The sequence below is a fragment of the Pagrus major genome, chromosome 18 (assembly GCF_040436345.1).
Source record: "Pagrus major chromosome 18, Pma_NU_1.0".
Taxonomy (NCBI): Eukaryota; Metazoa; Chordata; class Actinopteri; order Spariformes; family Sparidae; genus Pagrus; species Pagrus major.
The window spans coordinates 34,997,343-35,015,200 of NC_133232.1; positions in this window are offsets into that span (position 1 = coordinate 34,997,343).

Here is a 17,858-nt window from a genome sequence, read left to right on the forward strand (position 1 = left end):
ATATCCATGTTGGCTAACCTTGTGTGTGTGTTCAGTGCTCCTATAAACATCAGTTCCTTCAGAAATCAAAACCTTTACATCATGATTTGTTATTTCCTGTTCCTTTACTGCTACCAGCCTTGTATCCTCAGTGATTAGGTAAGACTCATTTGTGCCCATTTCCCTCCAATTACTGCATACATTCTCCGAGCTGTCAACATGGCAGGAGGACCTCCTTTATTGTAAACTGTGGTGATCAGCGTCTTCTTATAGCAGAGACATTTTTTTTGAGTGCACGGGGACATAAAATCCAGCTGAGATTCTGCTCTGCTCGTTTTCCTAAAACTTTAGAGACTTCCAGACAGTTTTCTCATTAGATTTCTTTATTACGTTTTGATTGCATTATTATAAACAAGCTTATCATAATGTGTTTCTGCTCTCTGAGCCTATTCTAAATCTCAGTAGACACAATGTTATACATGTTAGAGGAGTTCTCCATATAAATAGTTCCCAAAAGAAAATTGTTGCTCAAGATTTTGAAATGGGCATTGCGGCATTTGTAAGCACGACACCACTGGTTATTTTCAACGAGAGTTGGGGACCTAACGAGTCGTGTTTGTGTTGACCATCTCCATCAGTGTTTGTGGCAACAGAAGGTGAACGACACCTCTGGAGATTTCCAGCTGCATTTGTGGCGAGCAAAACCAGATATTTTTAAGGAGACTGCTGGAAGTTTCTAGCTGTGTTTGTGGCAAACAAAACTGGATATTTTTCACTTGAAGCTGGGCCATCTCCAGCCATGTTTGGTACTACAGACCCCAGGTATTTTTAGGGAGGCCTTGGGACACACAACAAGATATTTCTCACAGGATGTCAGGCAATCCCTGGCCATGTTTGTGACGACAAAAGCCGGTGTTTTTAAAGAGATCTCAGGACATTTCCGGACGTGTTTGTGGCGACCAAAACTGGATATTTTTCATAGGAAGGCGGGCCATATCAAGCTGTGATTGTGGCAACAGAAGGGAAGTCTTAAAGGAGACCTTTCAGGAGACATTTCCAGCTGTATTCACCAAAACTAGGCATTTTAAGCCAAACCATGATGTTTTCATATCCATAACCAAGTGTTTTTTGTGCCTAAGCCTAATCCCTCTTTTCACAGTGTTGTGCAAGAGAGAAAAAGAAAACTGAGCCTGAAACAAATGTTTAGTTGCAACATAAGGAAACACACAGCTTGAGCATATCAGTGGTTTGGCATGGAGACCTGCAGGGTAAACTAAAAAGGACTTATAGCAGATAGCAGAGCAGCAACACAAGTGAAAGATGCCAATGAAAATGGAAAGCAAACTGAAAAAGAAAATTTACCAAGGCAGCAGAACTCTTTCAAGGCAGAAAACAGAAAAAGGTTTACGTCATACAAAGTGAACTTTGGTTCCTTGGCATCTGCGGTTTTCTGGCACACTCATCTGAGATAGAATCCAACACTTGTACTATGTTCTTAAGAATGTCAGTGGAAACATGAAGCTTTCACAGAGGCTCGGTGCCCCTGCCATGATGGAGAAATGCCAGCAGCTTTACAAATGCCACATCTTCATCAAGGAGACAAAGGTGAGCGTTTGTTTTCTTGAAGAGCTACCCCCTCGTCTGCTCACCCGAATCTTTCACTCGTAGCTGACATAGATATTAATCATCACGGTGATCACGATGAAATCAGCAGCCTCCACTACTAGAATTACAGCACTAATCCAGGGCTCACTGTAACAGCCTCACATCGGTGTGACAGCAAAACACTGTGAGCAGAATCTTTATGTGGCCTACCTGAGCGTCGCTGCACATTTGGCACGTAGTTAATTTAAATCTGCACAAGTGCACCGAATAATCAAAGTGGCACTGGTGCAAAATTGCTCTTTGTGACAGAGAGATTTATGAGGGGCATAATGTGGGAATGTGTCACTCGAACACGTTATCCCAAAACAAGTAATGGGGAAGAAAAGACACACATATAGGGAAAGGGTATTCAATTACACAAGCTTACAGATGTATGGTTAACCCCAGCTTATAAATATTAATGCGGACATGTTCCACGTCCTTTGGCAGGAACTATACTGTGTAATCTGTGGAAATGGATTCTGTATGTCGGCTATTTCAGTTCTTGTCGTGTGGAGGAATTCAAACAAAAGTAAATCGGTAGCTTCTTCTCCTACCACACATTCAGTCGTGACAAATTCAATCACAGCTACATTGTGGACGATACATTTTCATTTGCACTCTTCATTTATTTAAATATTGTGAGTTTTCGACACCATGAAAAAGTACAGCATTGGGTTAAAAATGTTGAATTACCAAATTAATATGCAACACGTACCCTGTGAACTCTGCGAACGCATTCGAGAATGTAATCTCACGACAGCAGGAATATGCTGTTTGATATTTACAGGCTGCAGACACAGGTCATCATGTTACCACACATATAGAACAGGGACAGCTGAGCCGCCACACATCGTTTAGAGGCACAAGGTGACAGAGCAGGTTACACAGTGCGGGAGACTATGCATATAAATTAAGCATATACATTAGGCATCTGGCCACTATGGAAACTCGAGTGGCATGCGGTATAAGTGCACGTGCACACAAGGGTTAGCGTGTCTCAAGCAGAGCGATGAAGGGAGGTGCCATCAGGCAGGTTGCTGTGTGGGATGAAATGCCTGAACTAAGTTATGACCGCAATTACGGAAGCTAAAGTGGTGCGGTGCACAAAAGGTGCCTCTATTACTCATTTCTTCTATTTTGTCCGAGCTGCTAAATGAACGAGCAGCCATCTTGCTATCCGTGTTCGTGCCTTTGATTGCACAAGCAGGATCAAGCGGTGCCATAAACCGTTGTCTGCTAAACAAGTGAATAATGAAGATTTAGATCACCAATTATGGCCTCAAACATTAACTGCTCTCCTCACGCCACTTGAGCCGATAGATCAAGGTTTTCATGCGAGTTCAGCGCGGCTGCATGGGATGATCAATTGCCATGCACAAATTCCCAGCTATCATTGAGGCTCATTTGTCAAAGTGAGCTCATACAATGAAAAATGAGATCCGTATGGTCGATGTATCTGTAGATCTGAGGCTGTGTGTTCTGTCTTTACCTTTATATCACACATAGATGCCAAAATAAGAGAGGAAACAATATTGCGGTTTTCTTATGTGCGTTTGTACATTGTTTCCACTGCATTCTCATCACCGGTGGCACTCAGGACAGCCTATGGGAGACGTCTGCCGTTATTTATTATGGCTTAATAACCGCACGCCTGCCAAGTCAGAAAGCGTTCAATAAAAAAAAGTAGCAGTGAAAGTGCTTCATATTAAATGTGTCAGTGTTTGTTGAATACAGAGTGCGTCTCGCCACTCTGTGAAGTGAAGAAAAATTGCATTTGAATCAGGCTCACCTTCAGCCCTTATTTGATCTGTATTAGTGCCGGGGTAGGTCGTGATTAGTCAAAGGTGGCTTTTGTTTGGATCAGAACCGACGTAGCAAGAGTGAAGACCTGCAAGGCTGATAAGAGTTCAGTCAACACGAGTTCAGTCTTGACTCTGGAGAGATAAACATAAAAGCTGAATTATAATAAATAATGAATTATATTTAAAAAAAAGTACAGCACGCAAGTTCTATTCTGCTCTCATTTTTAATGGCTTAAATATTTTCTGAGATGGTAGAAAAACATATTCAGTGCTCAGACAGAGTGAGTGTTTAACATGGGAAGGGAAGAAATCATAAACAGAGGCCAGAGTCCTTTATACAACCTGTGGGGATGAATGAGGTCATGGAATACAGAATAAGAGTGAAGTTCATTGGTCAGGTTTCATGGCCCACAATGACTTTAATTCTATCCTCCTAAAAACATGAACGAGACAAACAAACAGAATATTTACATACAGAATAATTTACAATCAATAGCTGTTTTCGCGTGGGACTAGTATGAACTGCTGACCTCTAGTAAGTTGTAATAATTGCAGAAGACGTCTGTGATCTTAATCCTGTGCGAATCTGCCATGTTTGGAATTTGCAACTTTGTATATTACCGACCACATTTCACAGTTCATGTGATAATATTTGTTTTCTACTTTCAGACGACTAAACAATAAAGAAATTTGATCGCAGCTCATAAAATGTTGAACAGCAGTCAACAAAAACATTTTTCAAGGGTCTTCAAAATATGCAAGACTGTCTGAGGTCAGAGTAGATGATTAAGAAATAAATATTAAGTTAAACTGCCTTGTTGTTTTGATGCTGCATTCATTAACGTTAGAGAAACAGATAGTTCACAAGAGTTCATGGGTCAAATTCAACTCTTTCTAAGCATAAAATTCAAATATCTATCTATGAGAACATGAATTAAACAGAGCAGGATCGTATTATTTCTATATTTGTATCAATTTTAAAGCAAACACAAATCAATGATTTGTCTTTTTTTATTCACTCTGTGAAACACAGAATAATTCATTCATTTCACAAGGTTAAAGTCAAATACCATGGATCATCAATCTGAAGGGTACAGGAGCTAAACATTACAGTACAGTCGCCTTATTTACAGCAAAATTCAGTGCACGATCTCCAAGAGGAAAAAGGGAGGAAAAATTAGAAACGAATTAGATCGCAGCCCAGTGCTGTTACTCACTATCTTTATATATACTGTAAAATCCAGCAAATGATCTTAGTTTGCGAACCTTAGCTAGGTAGCTAATCAGCCTCTCTAATGTAGGATATTACATTCTGATTTTGATGCTGATCACATCTGTTATCTACTGAACTACACTCTTCCTGCACAGTTTGTATGCTGTTGCTTAGTCTCATAGTTTATATCGTACAGTACACATCAGGTCCTCGCTTAAGATTTTGTCATAATTACACACCACAATCAGCTGCAGCTAGTTTCAACTGTTATTTTTAACAAATGTTGCTTTTAAAAAGTGACGGGGGCAAAACAGGCCAAAGAAAAGTGGTGGGGACATGTACCCCAGCGTCTCCACCAGTCCTCACTCCAGACCTTTGTGTGTTTTCTACCTGCTCTGTCAGTGAATGGAAGTGGCTTTAGGTGTCATTACATGAGAGAGAGGAACTCCAGTCGCAGGATAACATGTGGTCACATATGAAGAAGGGAGATCATCACCCCAATCTTGGTTCAAGGATCTGAATGGCGCTGGATGTAAAAGACTTCAGGGATTTCTTCTGAGACAAGACCATTCTTGAAGTGTGACAGGGTTGTGATCTGACCTCTTATACAGTATGAGCACCTTATATGATGTGACACAGTTCCTCCTTTTCCACTATATATTTTTGAACTGCAGAATATGGAACAAAAAGAAACAATAACAAAAGCTTTCTCTCCCGTTTCCCTCATTTCCCCCTGCTTTCTCTGTTTTTACACACACATACATAATTTATATGAAACTGACATCTACAAAAAACTACAAAAAACATTTAAATTAAAACATGGCCCGATACCAAAGCCATGAGGATTTCACCATATCTTAAACAAAGACTACATTTTTCTTTTAGATTTCATCATTAAAAACACTTGAACTCTTTAATTATATTGCATTTTCCCAATCTTATACAATATGCCTTATTTTAACCCAGACATCAACACTTTTCTTTTTTTGTTTCCCTTTCAGAAGTAGCTTTTTTTGTAATATATATACACATATAGAAGTAAACTGTCTTGCTCTTAAACTCCAGTGGGTGAAAGTGAGATAAAGAAATATTTACAGATAAGATTCTTGAGATCATTTTAACCTCCTGCCAAAACTCTTGTATTTAGGGACACCCCCACAAACTATGAATAAGAATATCTTCAACTCAACATCCTCCAGTTGTACTGAAGCAGCTATAACTTGAATTGTGAGCATCTGAGCCAAAACATAACATAATCCCCTCTGAGGTTTTCATTCAACCACATGTAATCTGGTAAGTTACAGATCAATGATGTTAAACCTCTATCGCTGCATTTTTTTAAGCAATTTTTTTTTACGGGCCTCTCCAATGATTTTCTTTGAATGCATGATAAATACAGCTCTGTATCTGCAAGTATCTGACTCCTTGACATGTTAGCCTTCCTTAATTACATCTGCCAGCGAGGTTCTGTCTTTTACCTGTGTCCATTTGTTTGTTTGTTTGTTGGCTGGTTTGTCAGCAGGATTGAAGAACAACTGAACAGATTTCCACAAAACTTGCATGGAGGATGGATCTCAGCCCAGAATAGCTCATGTTAACTTTTGGTGTAGATCCAGATCAAGGGATGGATCCAGGATTTTTATCTCAAAAAGGCTGCCAAACAAAGCAAACCATACTAGTGGATATTTTTGACAACAGCAGGGGATATTTTGTTTTTGTGGACATTTCCAGTTGTTTTTATGGCGACCAAAACCGGCTGTTTATTGGTGGTTTTGTTGAAACGTACTTTGTGATGGGGTTGTTTTTGTTAATTTCTCAGTGAATAATACATAGATCGTGATGGAAAGTGCCATTCTAGTGTTCTCAAATGTATTTTCTCTTTATAAATCATAAACTTTTCATGCCCTTTCTTTGAGTACAGCCTACATCAGATGAAATATTGCCCCAAATTGAACTAAAACAAGATAAGACATTTAGTTGCATGGCCACTTACTATAATCCTGTCAAGTTTAATCTAGATATTTAATTTAAAAGGATTAAAAATCTGTTTCAAAGATGGATTGAACAGCCATTACTGAGTATTGCAGTGACTCAGATTCATTTAACTTTATCAGAAGATCGTCATCAATTAAAAACACATTTGAAAGTGCAAAGGCAGAAACCCAACAGATGTAAAATGCAGGAAACAAAAAAAATCAGCGTAAGTGCCCACATTCATTCCCTCTCGTTTTCCCTTATAATGCAGAAGCATTATAATTGGCTGACATGTAGGTAGTGGAAGTTGCATTCGCCTCGGGGTAAAGTGGGTGGATCAACTACTGCTGCGTTCGGTGCTGACGGCAGGTGGACTTTACTTTAAGATACTGAAGGTCGATTTCTGAATGGATTCGTTTGAAAATACACTCTTTGAGTACATGTCCCTCCTGCTGCTCATCCAAGGGGGTCAAAACGGTGTTTCATGTTATAGAAGTGCGGTGTTGAATGCCACAATCAAGATTCGTTTCTTTCGTTAAAGGTACACCTTCCCAGATCCATGTTTGATAGGGTATAGTTAGTAAGACCATATAGCTAAGTGCTTTGTTATTCTTGAATACGCAATCAATTTAACCTCACAGCTCCCTCGAAGACTGTGATGAGCGAACCCTCCACTTTGTGTTCAGAGCTCGATGGCTCCTTTGCTGAAATGCAGACTGTGGTCTTTTAGAAAATGCCCATTTGCATTTCTACAACCATTTGGCATGCCTAAATCACACGTATACGCATGTGTGCCTCACGTAAGTGGTGGAGATAGATAATGAAATACACTGAATGTTTAAAATGTCTTTTCTGTGATTCTCCAAAAGGCAGAAGGCAAGCTGATGTGGGTTTTGAATAAATATTGGTTTTAAGCCAACATTAGAAAGCTGCAGCCTCTGATTTTATTATTATAACGCCTTTGGCTATTTCTTCTCTCACACTATGTCAATAATCTTCTAATCAACCAATTTACCCAGTGATTTTTATTACACAGCACTACAGCAATGTGCATTTCCTTTTACCCACATTTCAAGATCCGGAGGCTCAAAGGTACTTCAAACAGTGTCTGGATACACCCTCGTACTTATCACATTTTCTATTTCTATGCACTTCATGGTCTGTTTGATGTTATTCATGAGCTGTAACTGAAAGTAATACAACTGCATGGGGCCAGAAAACGCTTTTGAATACAAAGTGTGGGCTGCTGTGCTGCAGGATCATATACATACCTGCTCTTAATAATGGATTGGAATTAAATGCCGCCTATCAGGCATTACTGTGCCCTTCTGTTTGTGCCTCGTGAAGAGGGGAGCAGAGGTGGGGCTCTCAGCTATCTGTGGGAATGTTATTAAGAGTTTGTTTTTAAATTATGGATGTCATAATGGGCTTGCTCTCATCATTATGTAAAAAGAAATATGACAGATTTAAAAAATGATGCCCAGACTTTCTAGGGTCACGACAGTCTGTCTCTTCCTCAGCCTGTGAATGAATTCATACATATACAACCCTGATCTCCCCAAATGTGACCAATATATTTGGTGTTTGAACTCATCAACCTCATTTATTTTTGTAAATATATGCTTATTCTGAATTTGATTCCAGCAAGACTTTTCAAACAAGTTGGAACAGCGGCAACAAATGACTGGGAAAGTTGTGGATTGCTTGAAAAAAACACCTGTTTGTAACAATCCACAGGTAAACAGGCAGACTGGTATCATGACAACACCTTTTCACTCCACCTCGGCAAATTCGGCAGCTTGGTTAGAGCCTTAAGCTTCCAACTATGGTGCTCTACCTACCCCTGTCTACCTTCGTAGTATGCAACAACTGGTTAGACTTTCAAAATGCATTAAATGCACTAAAATAACTACGTTCAGTCTCGTAATGTAAGTGATGTGACGTGTTGAACGTATGTGACGTTGTTACATCACTGACATTATGTAAGTGACATCATTTGCATTCGTTAACTTACTTCTGTAGGGTAAGTAAGTCAAGTTAGCAATAATACGTAATCTAAAACATCTGGTTAGACTATCACAATAAAACTTGCTGATCAACAATATTAACAGTATAACATATTAATACTTTTGGAACGTTATTTGTCAAATGGTCGCTGTTTGGTCAGGTTTAGGCACCAAACTACTTGGTTAGGTTTAGGAAATGATCATACTGGGTTAAAACTACATTCAGTCTCGTAATGTAAGTGATGTAACTCACGTAACTTATGTACATTAATCAAATAAACTAAAAACAAATAACCCTGGGTCACAAACGGGAGTGAAAGTCTGGTGAATGCCTCACCCATCCCCTGACTCAGACGCTATTCGCTGTTGATACTACTGCACTAGAGGGGCACTTCAACACCCACAACGTCAAATTAAGAAGAGCAGGTCCGCTGACCAGGCTGCTGTGTTTGACGCGGTGGGAGTGAGAACAAGCTGATCGTGACTGGGTATGGAAGGGACATCCACAAGCGAGGATGGGCCGAGGTTCACCTTTTACAAATGATTGCATCCTGTTTTATTCATGTTTGACGCAGTGTCCCAACTCTTTTGGAATCAGGGTTGTACCATATATTGAATAAATGAACCCTTTATCAGCAATGTTTCAACAAACTGTGCCTCGCTTTATCATCTCTGGAGGTAAAACAAATTTTACAAGTCTGCCCGCAGGAAATCACATTCTGTTAACAGATATTTTAATGGCCTGTTGCCCTGTTCAGGTCTTTCTAGCATAGAATCCCTGTTTCCTTCAGTGTGTACTGATTTTTACTCTCTACTTCATATTTCTGCTCCCCCATCCCCCCATTTGTCAGAAGACTGCAGAAATTAAGAAACTGGGTCTTGATATTGATTTGTGCAGCCACGAGGGTTTGTGAGAGTCTGTGCATATATATATATATATATATCTGCACATACAACATTAATATGTGTTGTCTTAGTTTCAAATACAGCCCAAGAATAAAGAATGCAGTCAAGGGTTGGTTCAGGCAATTTTTGAAACACTGCTTTGAACCCAGAGCGTCAACTACAGGTTGTATAATACATTCCTCAGCAGTCTGTGGGTGGAATAGATTAACCACTACTGCTATGTGAGGTGGCTTTGTCATTTTTCTTAAAAAACACCACTGAAGATGTTGAGGATTCTGTCTCATTATCATTGCTACCAAAACAATTCTCCAAACCCTGCTGAGGCTCCTGTGGCTCAGCAAGCTGGGGTGCATACTATATCATGTGCTCATGACAAAGTGGATAAGAATCTGTCTCAAAACCTCTGCTGCATGTGATTCGCCCCCCACCTCTTGTTCTGTCATCTCTGGCAGCTTTACACACTGCACTCTCTCCTCATAAAGCAGAAATGCCCCATATACTGCCTATTAAACATTGCTTATGTAGAAAACAACCGGTGCTCGGGCACTGGCTGTTTTTCAAAATTGGCTGCTGTTCATTTGGTGACTGTTGCGGAGGAGTACATCAGTGCTTCTCATTTCTTGGTAACCATGCCAGCCGTTTGTCTACCTGCCTAGAGGGACGAGCCAGAAGGCAGAACTCCTTGAATCAATCCAGTATCATCCTGGAGCTTTGCAGGATGGACATCAAGTGCCCTCGCTCATTTAATGCATCAAGCCACTCGTAACCAGTTTGTGCTCCCTGACTGTTGTTTAATGCAGATGCCAGTTAGGCACTGCGGGAATGTCTCCCTTTGTGTTCTTCCTCTTGCATTTTTCAAAATCAGCTTTGTGCCGGCATTGCCAGCATCAAAGTGCAATATGCCTTAACGCTCTGTTCATGTCAACATGACATACAAAGCTGATTATCTCTGGCTGGAGAGTCATTTGGTCTTGTCACTGCGGACCGTACAGCAGCCATATTGTCCTTTATGACATTGTTGGCTGAGCATATTCCAGGCTTGGGGGCTTTATGCTAGCTTGTGCCATAATGAAAGTTGAATCCCCACTACAAATGTCCTTAATTATGATGTTGTTTCCCCGCTGTTTGATAGGATGAGCCTCCAATAACACTGAAGAAGGGATAAGTCAGCTGGGACAGTCGAAAGTGCCTGTGCTCCCATTTCAAATCACAGACGGTCCTCACATCAAAGGTACTCAAAGACTGTCTCTCTGGTCAAAGCAAACAACAAACAAACATACGAGGCAGCCAATCACTGCTGCTCACGCTCCAATGAGAGGAGCTTATTTCTAAAGTTAGGGAAATGGATTGGAACAGACTCATGGAGACATGAAAGCGGGGATTACACTGCACACCTTTGATACAGCAAAGTTACTGATACCAAGTTTGGTTTTGTTCTTTTTTTTTTAACGCATATGAATTTTAAACACACCTCACTGTTCTCAGTAATACCTTATGGGACTCTGCTGTTCAAAAGACACTTTCAGATTGAGCTGTCCCCACAGTGTGTAGCCCACAGACATGGTTGCAGAAAGTAGCGGTGACTATAATTTCATACACTTTTAAAAATGAGCCCTTTGAAAGCTGGAAATCCCAGACACTGGCAAAGTGAGATGAGTACTGATATTTTGACAATTTGATCAAATCCCTGCAGATACCGTACATATTATAGTTATTTTGTGATTTGGGGGTTTAAAGTTATACTTACACTTAATACTCCTGAGAGTACTGAGAATTAAACATTTAATTACCTTCATTTATATTCCCTGTCTTGGGGACACCAGCTCTGCCAGGTAGAATTGGCTTTTTTGTGTGTTTCAAACAACCTCTCCACAGAAATTACCTTAATATTTGATGATGGCCGTGTGCAATAATGAATAAAAAAACATTAGTCACGAACAGAAAGTTCAGTTGGCACCGTTTGATATCTTCCGCTTTGGTTTCTCATTCTGTTATTGCATCATTTAGTTTTGTGACTGCTGATTATTTAGTGACACAGTCCTCAGAGAAAGGCTTTGAAATGAAGGACTGAACATAGAGCGAAATAACTTGATTTGCTTTGATGCAAAGAAATGGGACAAGATTAGGGAGTTCAGATTACATATCACGAGGGCTGTATTATTAGACTCCCGTTATCACATCTTTATCGGTGTGTCCATGAACAGAAATAACCTATGTTGCCAACCAATCCTATCTCCTAGACATTTATGTAATACCAAATTGTTTTCCCACTTATGTTGTGATGACAAACCAGGGTTATATTCAGAGGAAATTTTTTTTTGAGTGAATTTATTTACCATAACAGGGTTACAAGGACGTGGCCGGGATAGACTGCGTGCCCATAGTCTGGATTTCCATCCTGAGTCTCCCGCCCAGTCGTCAGGCTGACATGTTGGCAGTTAATGTTGCTGCAAACCACAGATACTCCCAAATTTGTACGTGTCATAGGTGACAAACTATAATGACGTCTGTAGAAAACATGTCATATCATGTTCACAGTACATGTTTATTACCTGGCTTTCATATCAGGAGGTGGCACAGATGGTGGCAGAGCTACAGGTGGCAAGTCTGTCAAGGTGGAGACTGCAGTTGGAGTCTGCATTTAAACATTTGTAAGTGTGAAACCACAGGATATTTTTAACGAGGGACCACAGTGTTTCAACATTTGTATGTGTGATATCAGTGGGTATTTTTCAGGAGAGCTCAGGCCATCTCCGGTCATGTTTGTGTTTTCCTAACCCTTACCAAGTGTTTTTGTGCCTCTGCTAACCAGAGCATAAATACAGCATTGTGACAGAAGAAAACTGTAAGATTGAACCTAAAGAAACGTAAAGATGCAACATTACAAAACCAAACATTATCTGTTGTTTTGCAGAAACGTACTGTGCCAACATTTATTCTGGAGCCTTGCTTTAGGCAACAAAAGCACTCGGGTTAAAACAAAGGTTAAGGGAAAGATTACGGTTTAAATGTTAATAAACACAGTGGGTTTGAAGTCACTGCTGACTTTTTCTGCTTTAACCCAGACCACGATCATTCCCTAACTTTCTTCACCCAGAAACAGCTCTATTTCTCAGGGCAGCAAGATTCCTGTGCCAAGTTCTTGTCAACTTTTACAGAGGAGCAACAGAAAGCAGTCTGGAAACATCACAAATTGGCTTGTGGTGTGTGGGATGAGTCCAAAGGATACTAAAAGAATACTAAATACTAAGGATACTAAATAACAACACCCACCCCAGTCACAGCCTGGTCACCCTGCTGCTGTCTGGCAAAAGAAATAGAAGTATGTGCAGTCATACCACCAGACTACAGAGCAGCTTCTGTCCTCAGGCCGCGATACTCCTGCACTCTGTCTCTGCACTCCAATATAAAAGATAGTTTTATTTTTAATCATAAATCTATTGCCATAACTTCTGCTATAATAGTAGCATGAAGGGCCTACAAACTACATTTTGTTATTCAACCTTGTGTTATAAAATGATAACACATGAGTGCTGTGTGCCTGAACATACCCATCAACACTTTAATAATGCTGCCGTCACTAGAAACAGATATAGTGTTGCAAGATCGGATGTTTAGGCAGAAAACAAATCAAACATGTTAACAATGAACATTTTGCTGATATGAATTGTTACCAACATTTTTGAGAAGTGCAAGATATGTGAAATAACAACATTTCATCTTTATGTTAGTAGAAAATATAACCCAGACAGCTTCATGTTTCCTTCAAAATGAATTTGCTTTTGCAAATCAGTTACATTTATACAGAGTCTTCATGGCAAACAGTTATCATTCAGCCATTTGTCTTCAAATCAAGCAAGTAACTTTCCTCTCGCTGTGCTCATGCTACAAGATAGATTATTACTATATATACTGTACGCTATATTATAACTGTAATGTATCAGAGTCTCTGTAGCCAATAGATAATTGTGCAATTTCCCCAAAGACCCTGTTTTCTATATAAGCTTAGAGGTTCAGCATTCTTCTGGACATATACAATTTCATGCGTTTATAGAAGATCTTGAGTCAGTGTACTGATTTCATCTGTCCGTGAGCTGTCTTGATAAGAGGTTGCCGTACATAGTCTATATTTGATGACATGTTTTGATGCCCAGACAACGGGAAGGAGAGGTGGGGGTTTGCATCTAACCTCTCCACACAGTCCATTTTAATGAGGCCTCATTGGACTGACAGTCTGAGAGAGGTCAGTCTGACGTGGTGTGAGGTGCAAGGAGAGATCACAGATTTCATGCAAAACTAGGCCAAGGTCAGCAGAGAACCTGAGCGCTGCAGATGCTGAGCACAACACTTAAAAATCTGTTTAAAGTCAGATCTGTACAGGATGATCTTGGCAGGAATGCACCTGGGCACCGTCTCAGATGGAGGGGAGCCAAAATGGAGGATGGTTTCCTTCAAGAATCCTTTTTTTTAACAACATGTTTTCCATAGTGTTTTCTTTAAATTAATTAATCGGTTTATTTATATATTTTTAAGCAACGTGTTTATTGTTGCCCATCAAGTCCTCATAGAAAACACCCTGAAATATACAGTACACACGCCACATTAACTCCAGTTATTGACAGTATAGCATTTTGTATAATTTTCTCAAAATTCCATTTGCATAATCATTTTCCAGCTTATAGTAAATTTGAATTGGCAGCCCTCCCAAACTTACTGATTAAATTGGACATAGCAGCTCCTTTTCAGAAATGATACAAGACTAATTTAATGGTGCATTCTTGACAATGACTGTCAATCTCTCTGCATGTAAATCTTTACTAATGACAGGACAGGTTCATTCAGAGTGTATGTGACAGTGAGTTATATTTCCTTGTGTCCTTTTCTTTCTCACACGTGAATATACAATCAACATGCTAAATGCTTAGGTTAATTTTAACACCATCCTCCTCCCCCACGTCTTCACTTGCATTATGTGCCCTCTTTCTTTAATAACGAGCTCAACAGATTTGTTGGTGCAGAGGAGCACCACCCCTCCGTACATATAGGCCTCCTCTTTATATATAAGCAGTTTGTCAAAAACAAACACACCCTGGGTTCAGCAAATCCAGATCAAACATGACAGTCACTGCCCTCCGTGGCCTCTGTGGTCGAAAGCTAAGTTTGGTGTGAAGACCTTTGCTTTCTGCCTATGCTAAGAAGATACACCCTTGTCACTCACAGTCTCTCCAATTCAGCAGTTCAACATGACGGCTCCTCATGAGAGCCCTCCGGCCCCCCTCCAGGCGGGATGCACTCCCATCACTTAAGAAAACATTAGCTCGAGACTAAAAGACAGTAGAAGGCTTCCCAAACCTCGTACCCATTTTAAGTCATTTCGAGAGCCAGATGGGAGGATCACATGGTCGGGAGACTTGTGCTGAAGATCTCTTCCAGAAATTCCCATTCAGCCCTTTCAAAATGTATTATTCGAGCACTGTTGTGGCTTCTCGGAGTAGTAAAGCATCACTGTCACTTGTCAGATTAAATTACATCAGGATTGCACATCCACACATGCAAACACAGACACAGTCCCCTCTTGTGAAAAAAAAGAAAAAGAAAAAAAGACTGAGGCATCACCACCATTTCTTGTCAGCGTCTGCTGGCATTCAGCCCTAAATAATACTAATAGTACTTGTGAAACGAGTTTACCAAAGAAAGACCGGTTTGAGTGGCCGACCACTTTCTTCATGACTGCAGTCAGATGTTTTTCTCTGATGTCCTTTTTAAAAAAGAACATGACCTTTGAGTGGGGCATCTTCATTTGTTGGCTGTCTTTCAGTATCTGCCTGCTGAAAGGTCACCTTCTCTTTGACAGAATGGAAAAAGGCATCACACGTAGTTGACTAATGGTGAACTAACTTTTAACTGCAGAGGTTTATTCTCAGCCTACTTTTTTATTTGCAATCTGTTGCAGTCAAGAGAGTGTTACTATTTAGACAGTTTTTATAGCTGGATGTTCACTTTTCAAGCAGCGCCGTCGCTAAAATGAAGTGTTGGCAGTTAATGTTCCTGCAAACCACTGAAGCCTTCACTTGTATGTGTCATAGGCCTGTGTACCATATTGACATTTCTACAATCCGTGTCATATCACGTCCACATTACATGTTAAGACCTGACTTTCATATCGGGTGGTGGAGGTGATGGTGGTGATGTTACAGGGGAGAAGGCTGCCAGGCCAGTGACTGCAGTCTGAGACTGTATTTCAGTGTTTGTAAATGGGATATCTCGAGCCCAACAGGTTATTTAAGCTAGAACATGATCTTTTCCTAACCTTAGCCCAAGTGAGTTTTGAGACTCACCTAACAAGACCATGAGCAGCGTTGTCACTCAGTTATATTTATTGGAAGGAAAATGAGGTGTACATAAACGTACAATGACGACTCAAATGGAAATGATTGTCCTTCCATGTTTTTGGCGTTGGCTCCTCCCACCAACCCTCAATAGAATAATAATAAATGCATTAAACATCATCCACACTGATAACAATTATAAAGTTAGCCTTAAAATGCAAAGTACAAAACTGAATAGGTTGGAGAACGACTCCAAACAAGCTCATTTGATCATTTTGTGAGGGACATAAATTACATAGCACAAAGTCCAAATTAACTATCAGCAGTCATTTATATTTACATGGCTCACACTCAGCAGTTAGCAGAGAAAAGCGCCTCCCATACGCCGTAAACATAGAAGTCTATGTGAAGAATTACATGCTTATATGCTTTGGATCTAATGTATGAAAATCTTAACAGTGTTGCTCAAGAGGAGCACAGACACACACACACAAAATGTTTGCACAGAAGTCGAAAGTTCATTTACATAGTTTTCGGCTATTTCCACTTTACTTTACTTCTTTTTAAATTGCAGCATTTCTTCTTTCATGTGTGTGAAGGATTTCAGTACTCTTTCCCACCCCTGTGTGTTACGGTACCCTATGTGTCTGGAGTAAGCTAAAGATTTGAATTAATCCACCAACATTTATGTGAATTTCTGTTTAACTGACTATTTGTTATGTTACCCTCAACCCCAGAAACTGGATTAAATATAGCAGCATGAAGATGTTATGACTTGCAAGCTGTTTCTAATTTCTGCCTCGCACCAAACATTAGTGCTGACATCGAAAGAGGAGGTTAACTAGACATATGGCAGCGATGTACGTAGAAGCCTCACGTTACTCTGGAAGAAACACCCACTCACGTACCAAAAGTGTGTTTTGAATGAAGATGAGCTTCGACCTACAGAGAACAAAACTACTCACAAGCACCTACGGTATACATTAGTGTTATTTAATTTCATATTCTTGTGCTTGGAGTCCTTTGAAGAATGAATGTAAGGAAGAACTGTAAAACAATCCCTCTATTTTTATTCCTGAAATTAAGATTGTCTTTTCTATCTTTTCTTGTGTGCAGCTACAAATTGTTCTAACCAATATATGACTGATGATGAATTATACTGTATTATGCACATCATCAAAAAAAAAAAAAAAAGGCATGAATGCTAATAAGGCTCTTTACATCTCGGCTGCGGGCGACCACATTCTGCCATTTGCAGAGGTTTTGACAATATTGGTGGTAAATGTCTCTGAAACACTGACCCGCTCTGACAGGGATAAACGTAACAGTGCTGCACCCTGATGCTGACAGCTGGCGTGCCAAGTTTTTCCTGCAACCTCTCCTCATTAATTCAGCTCAGGTCGATGGTCATCCTGAAAAAAACAGAGGCCATGGACTCCCCCGCAGCGTTCTCTGACAGTTACGTTATCATTAAAAATGATTATGATTCTAATAGTGCTTATGTTTTAAAAGATCCGTTAGATATGGGGGAGCAATTAAATTACCTCCTACTAGACATCGAACCTCCTGGACTGTGGACTACATTGTGCTGATCACAATATAGGTTATTTTCCAAATCAGTAATTTTACCACCTGGCAGTGCAAAAACCCTCCCAGAGGGCACTAGGTTGAATACATCAAAACTAAAATATACAATACAGGCCTTATTTTTAGAAGAGGACAATGTCTACCTAAAACTAGAGCACATCCAGAGCCAGTCTCACTCCCAGCTCGTCAAAAAATTGACACTTTGGGATTGTAAGGCTGGTCGGCTGCCATCACAAAGTGGGAATGATTGTGATCACGGTCTGGTAAGGTTTAGACACAAAAAACAGTCAGTTGTGGTTATGGAAAAGATCATGATTTGGCTCAAACAACCCAATCGCCAGAATAAATGTGAGCTAAATACGTTTCTGCAAAACCACAAATAAGCTAAAACCGCAAGTTTTATGTTGCAACTTCA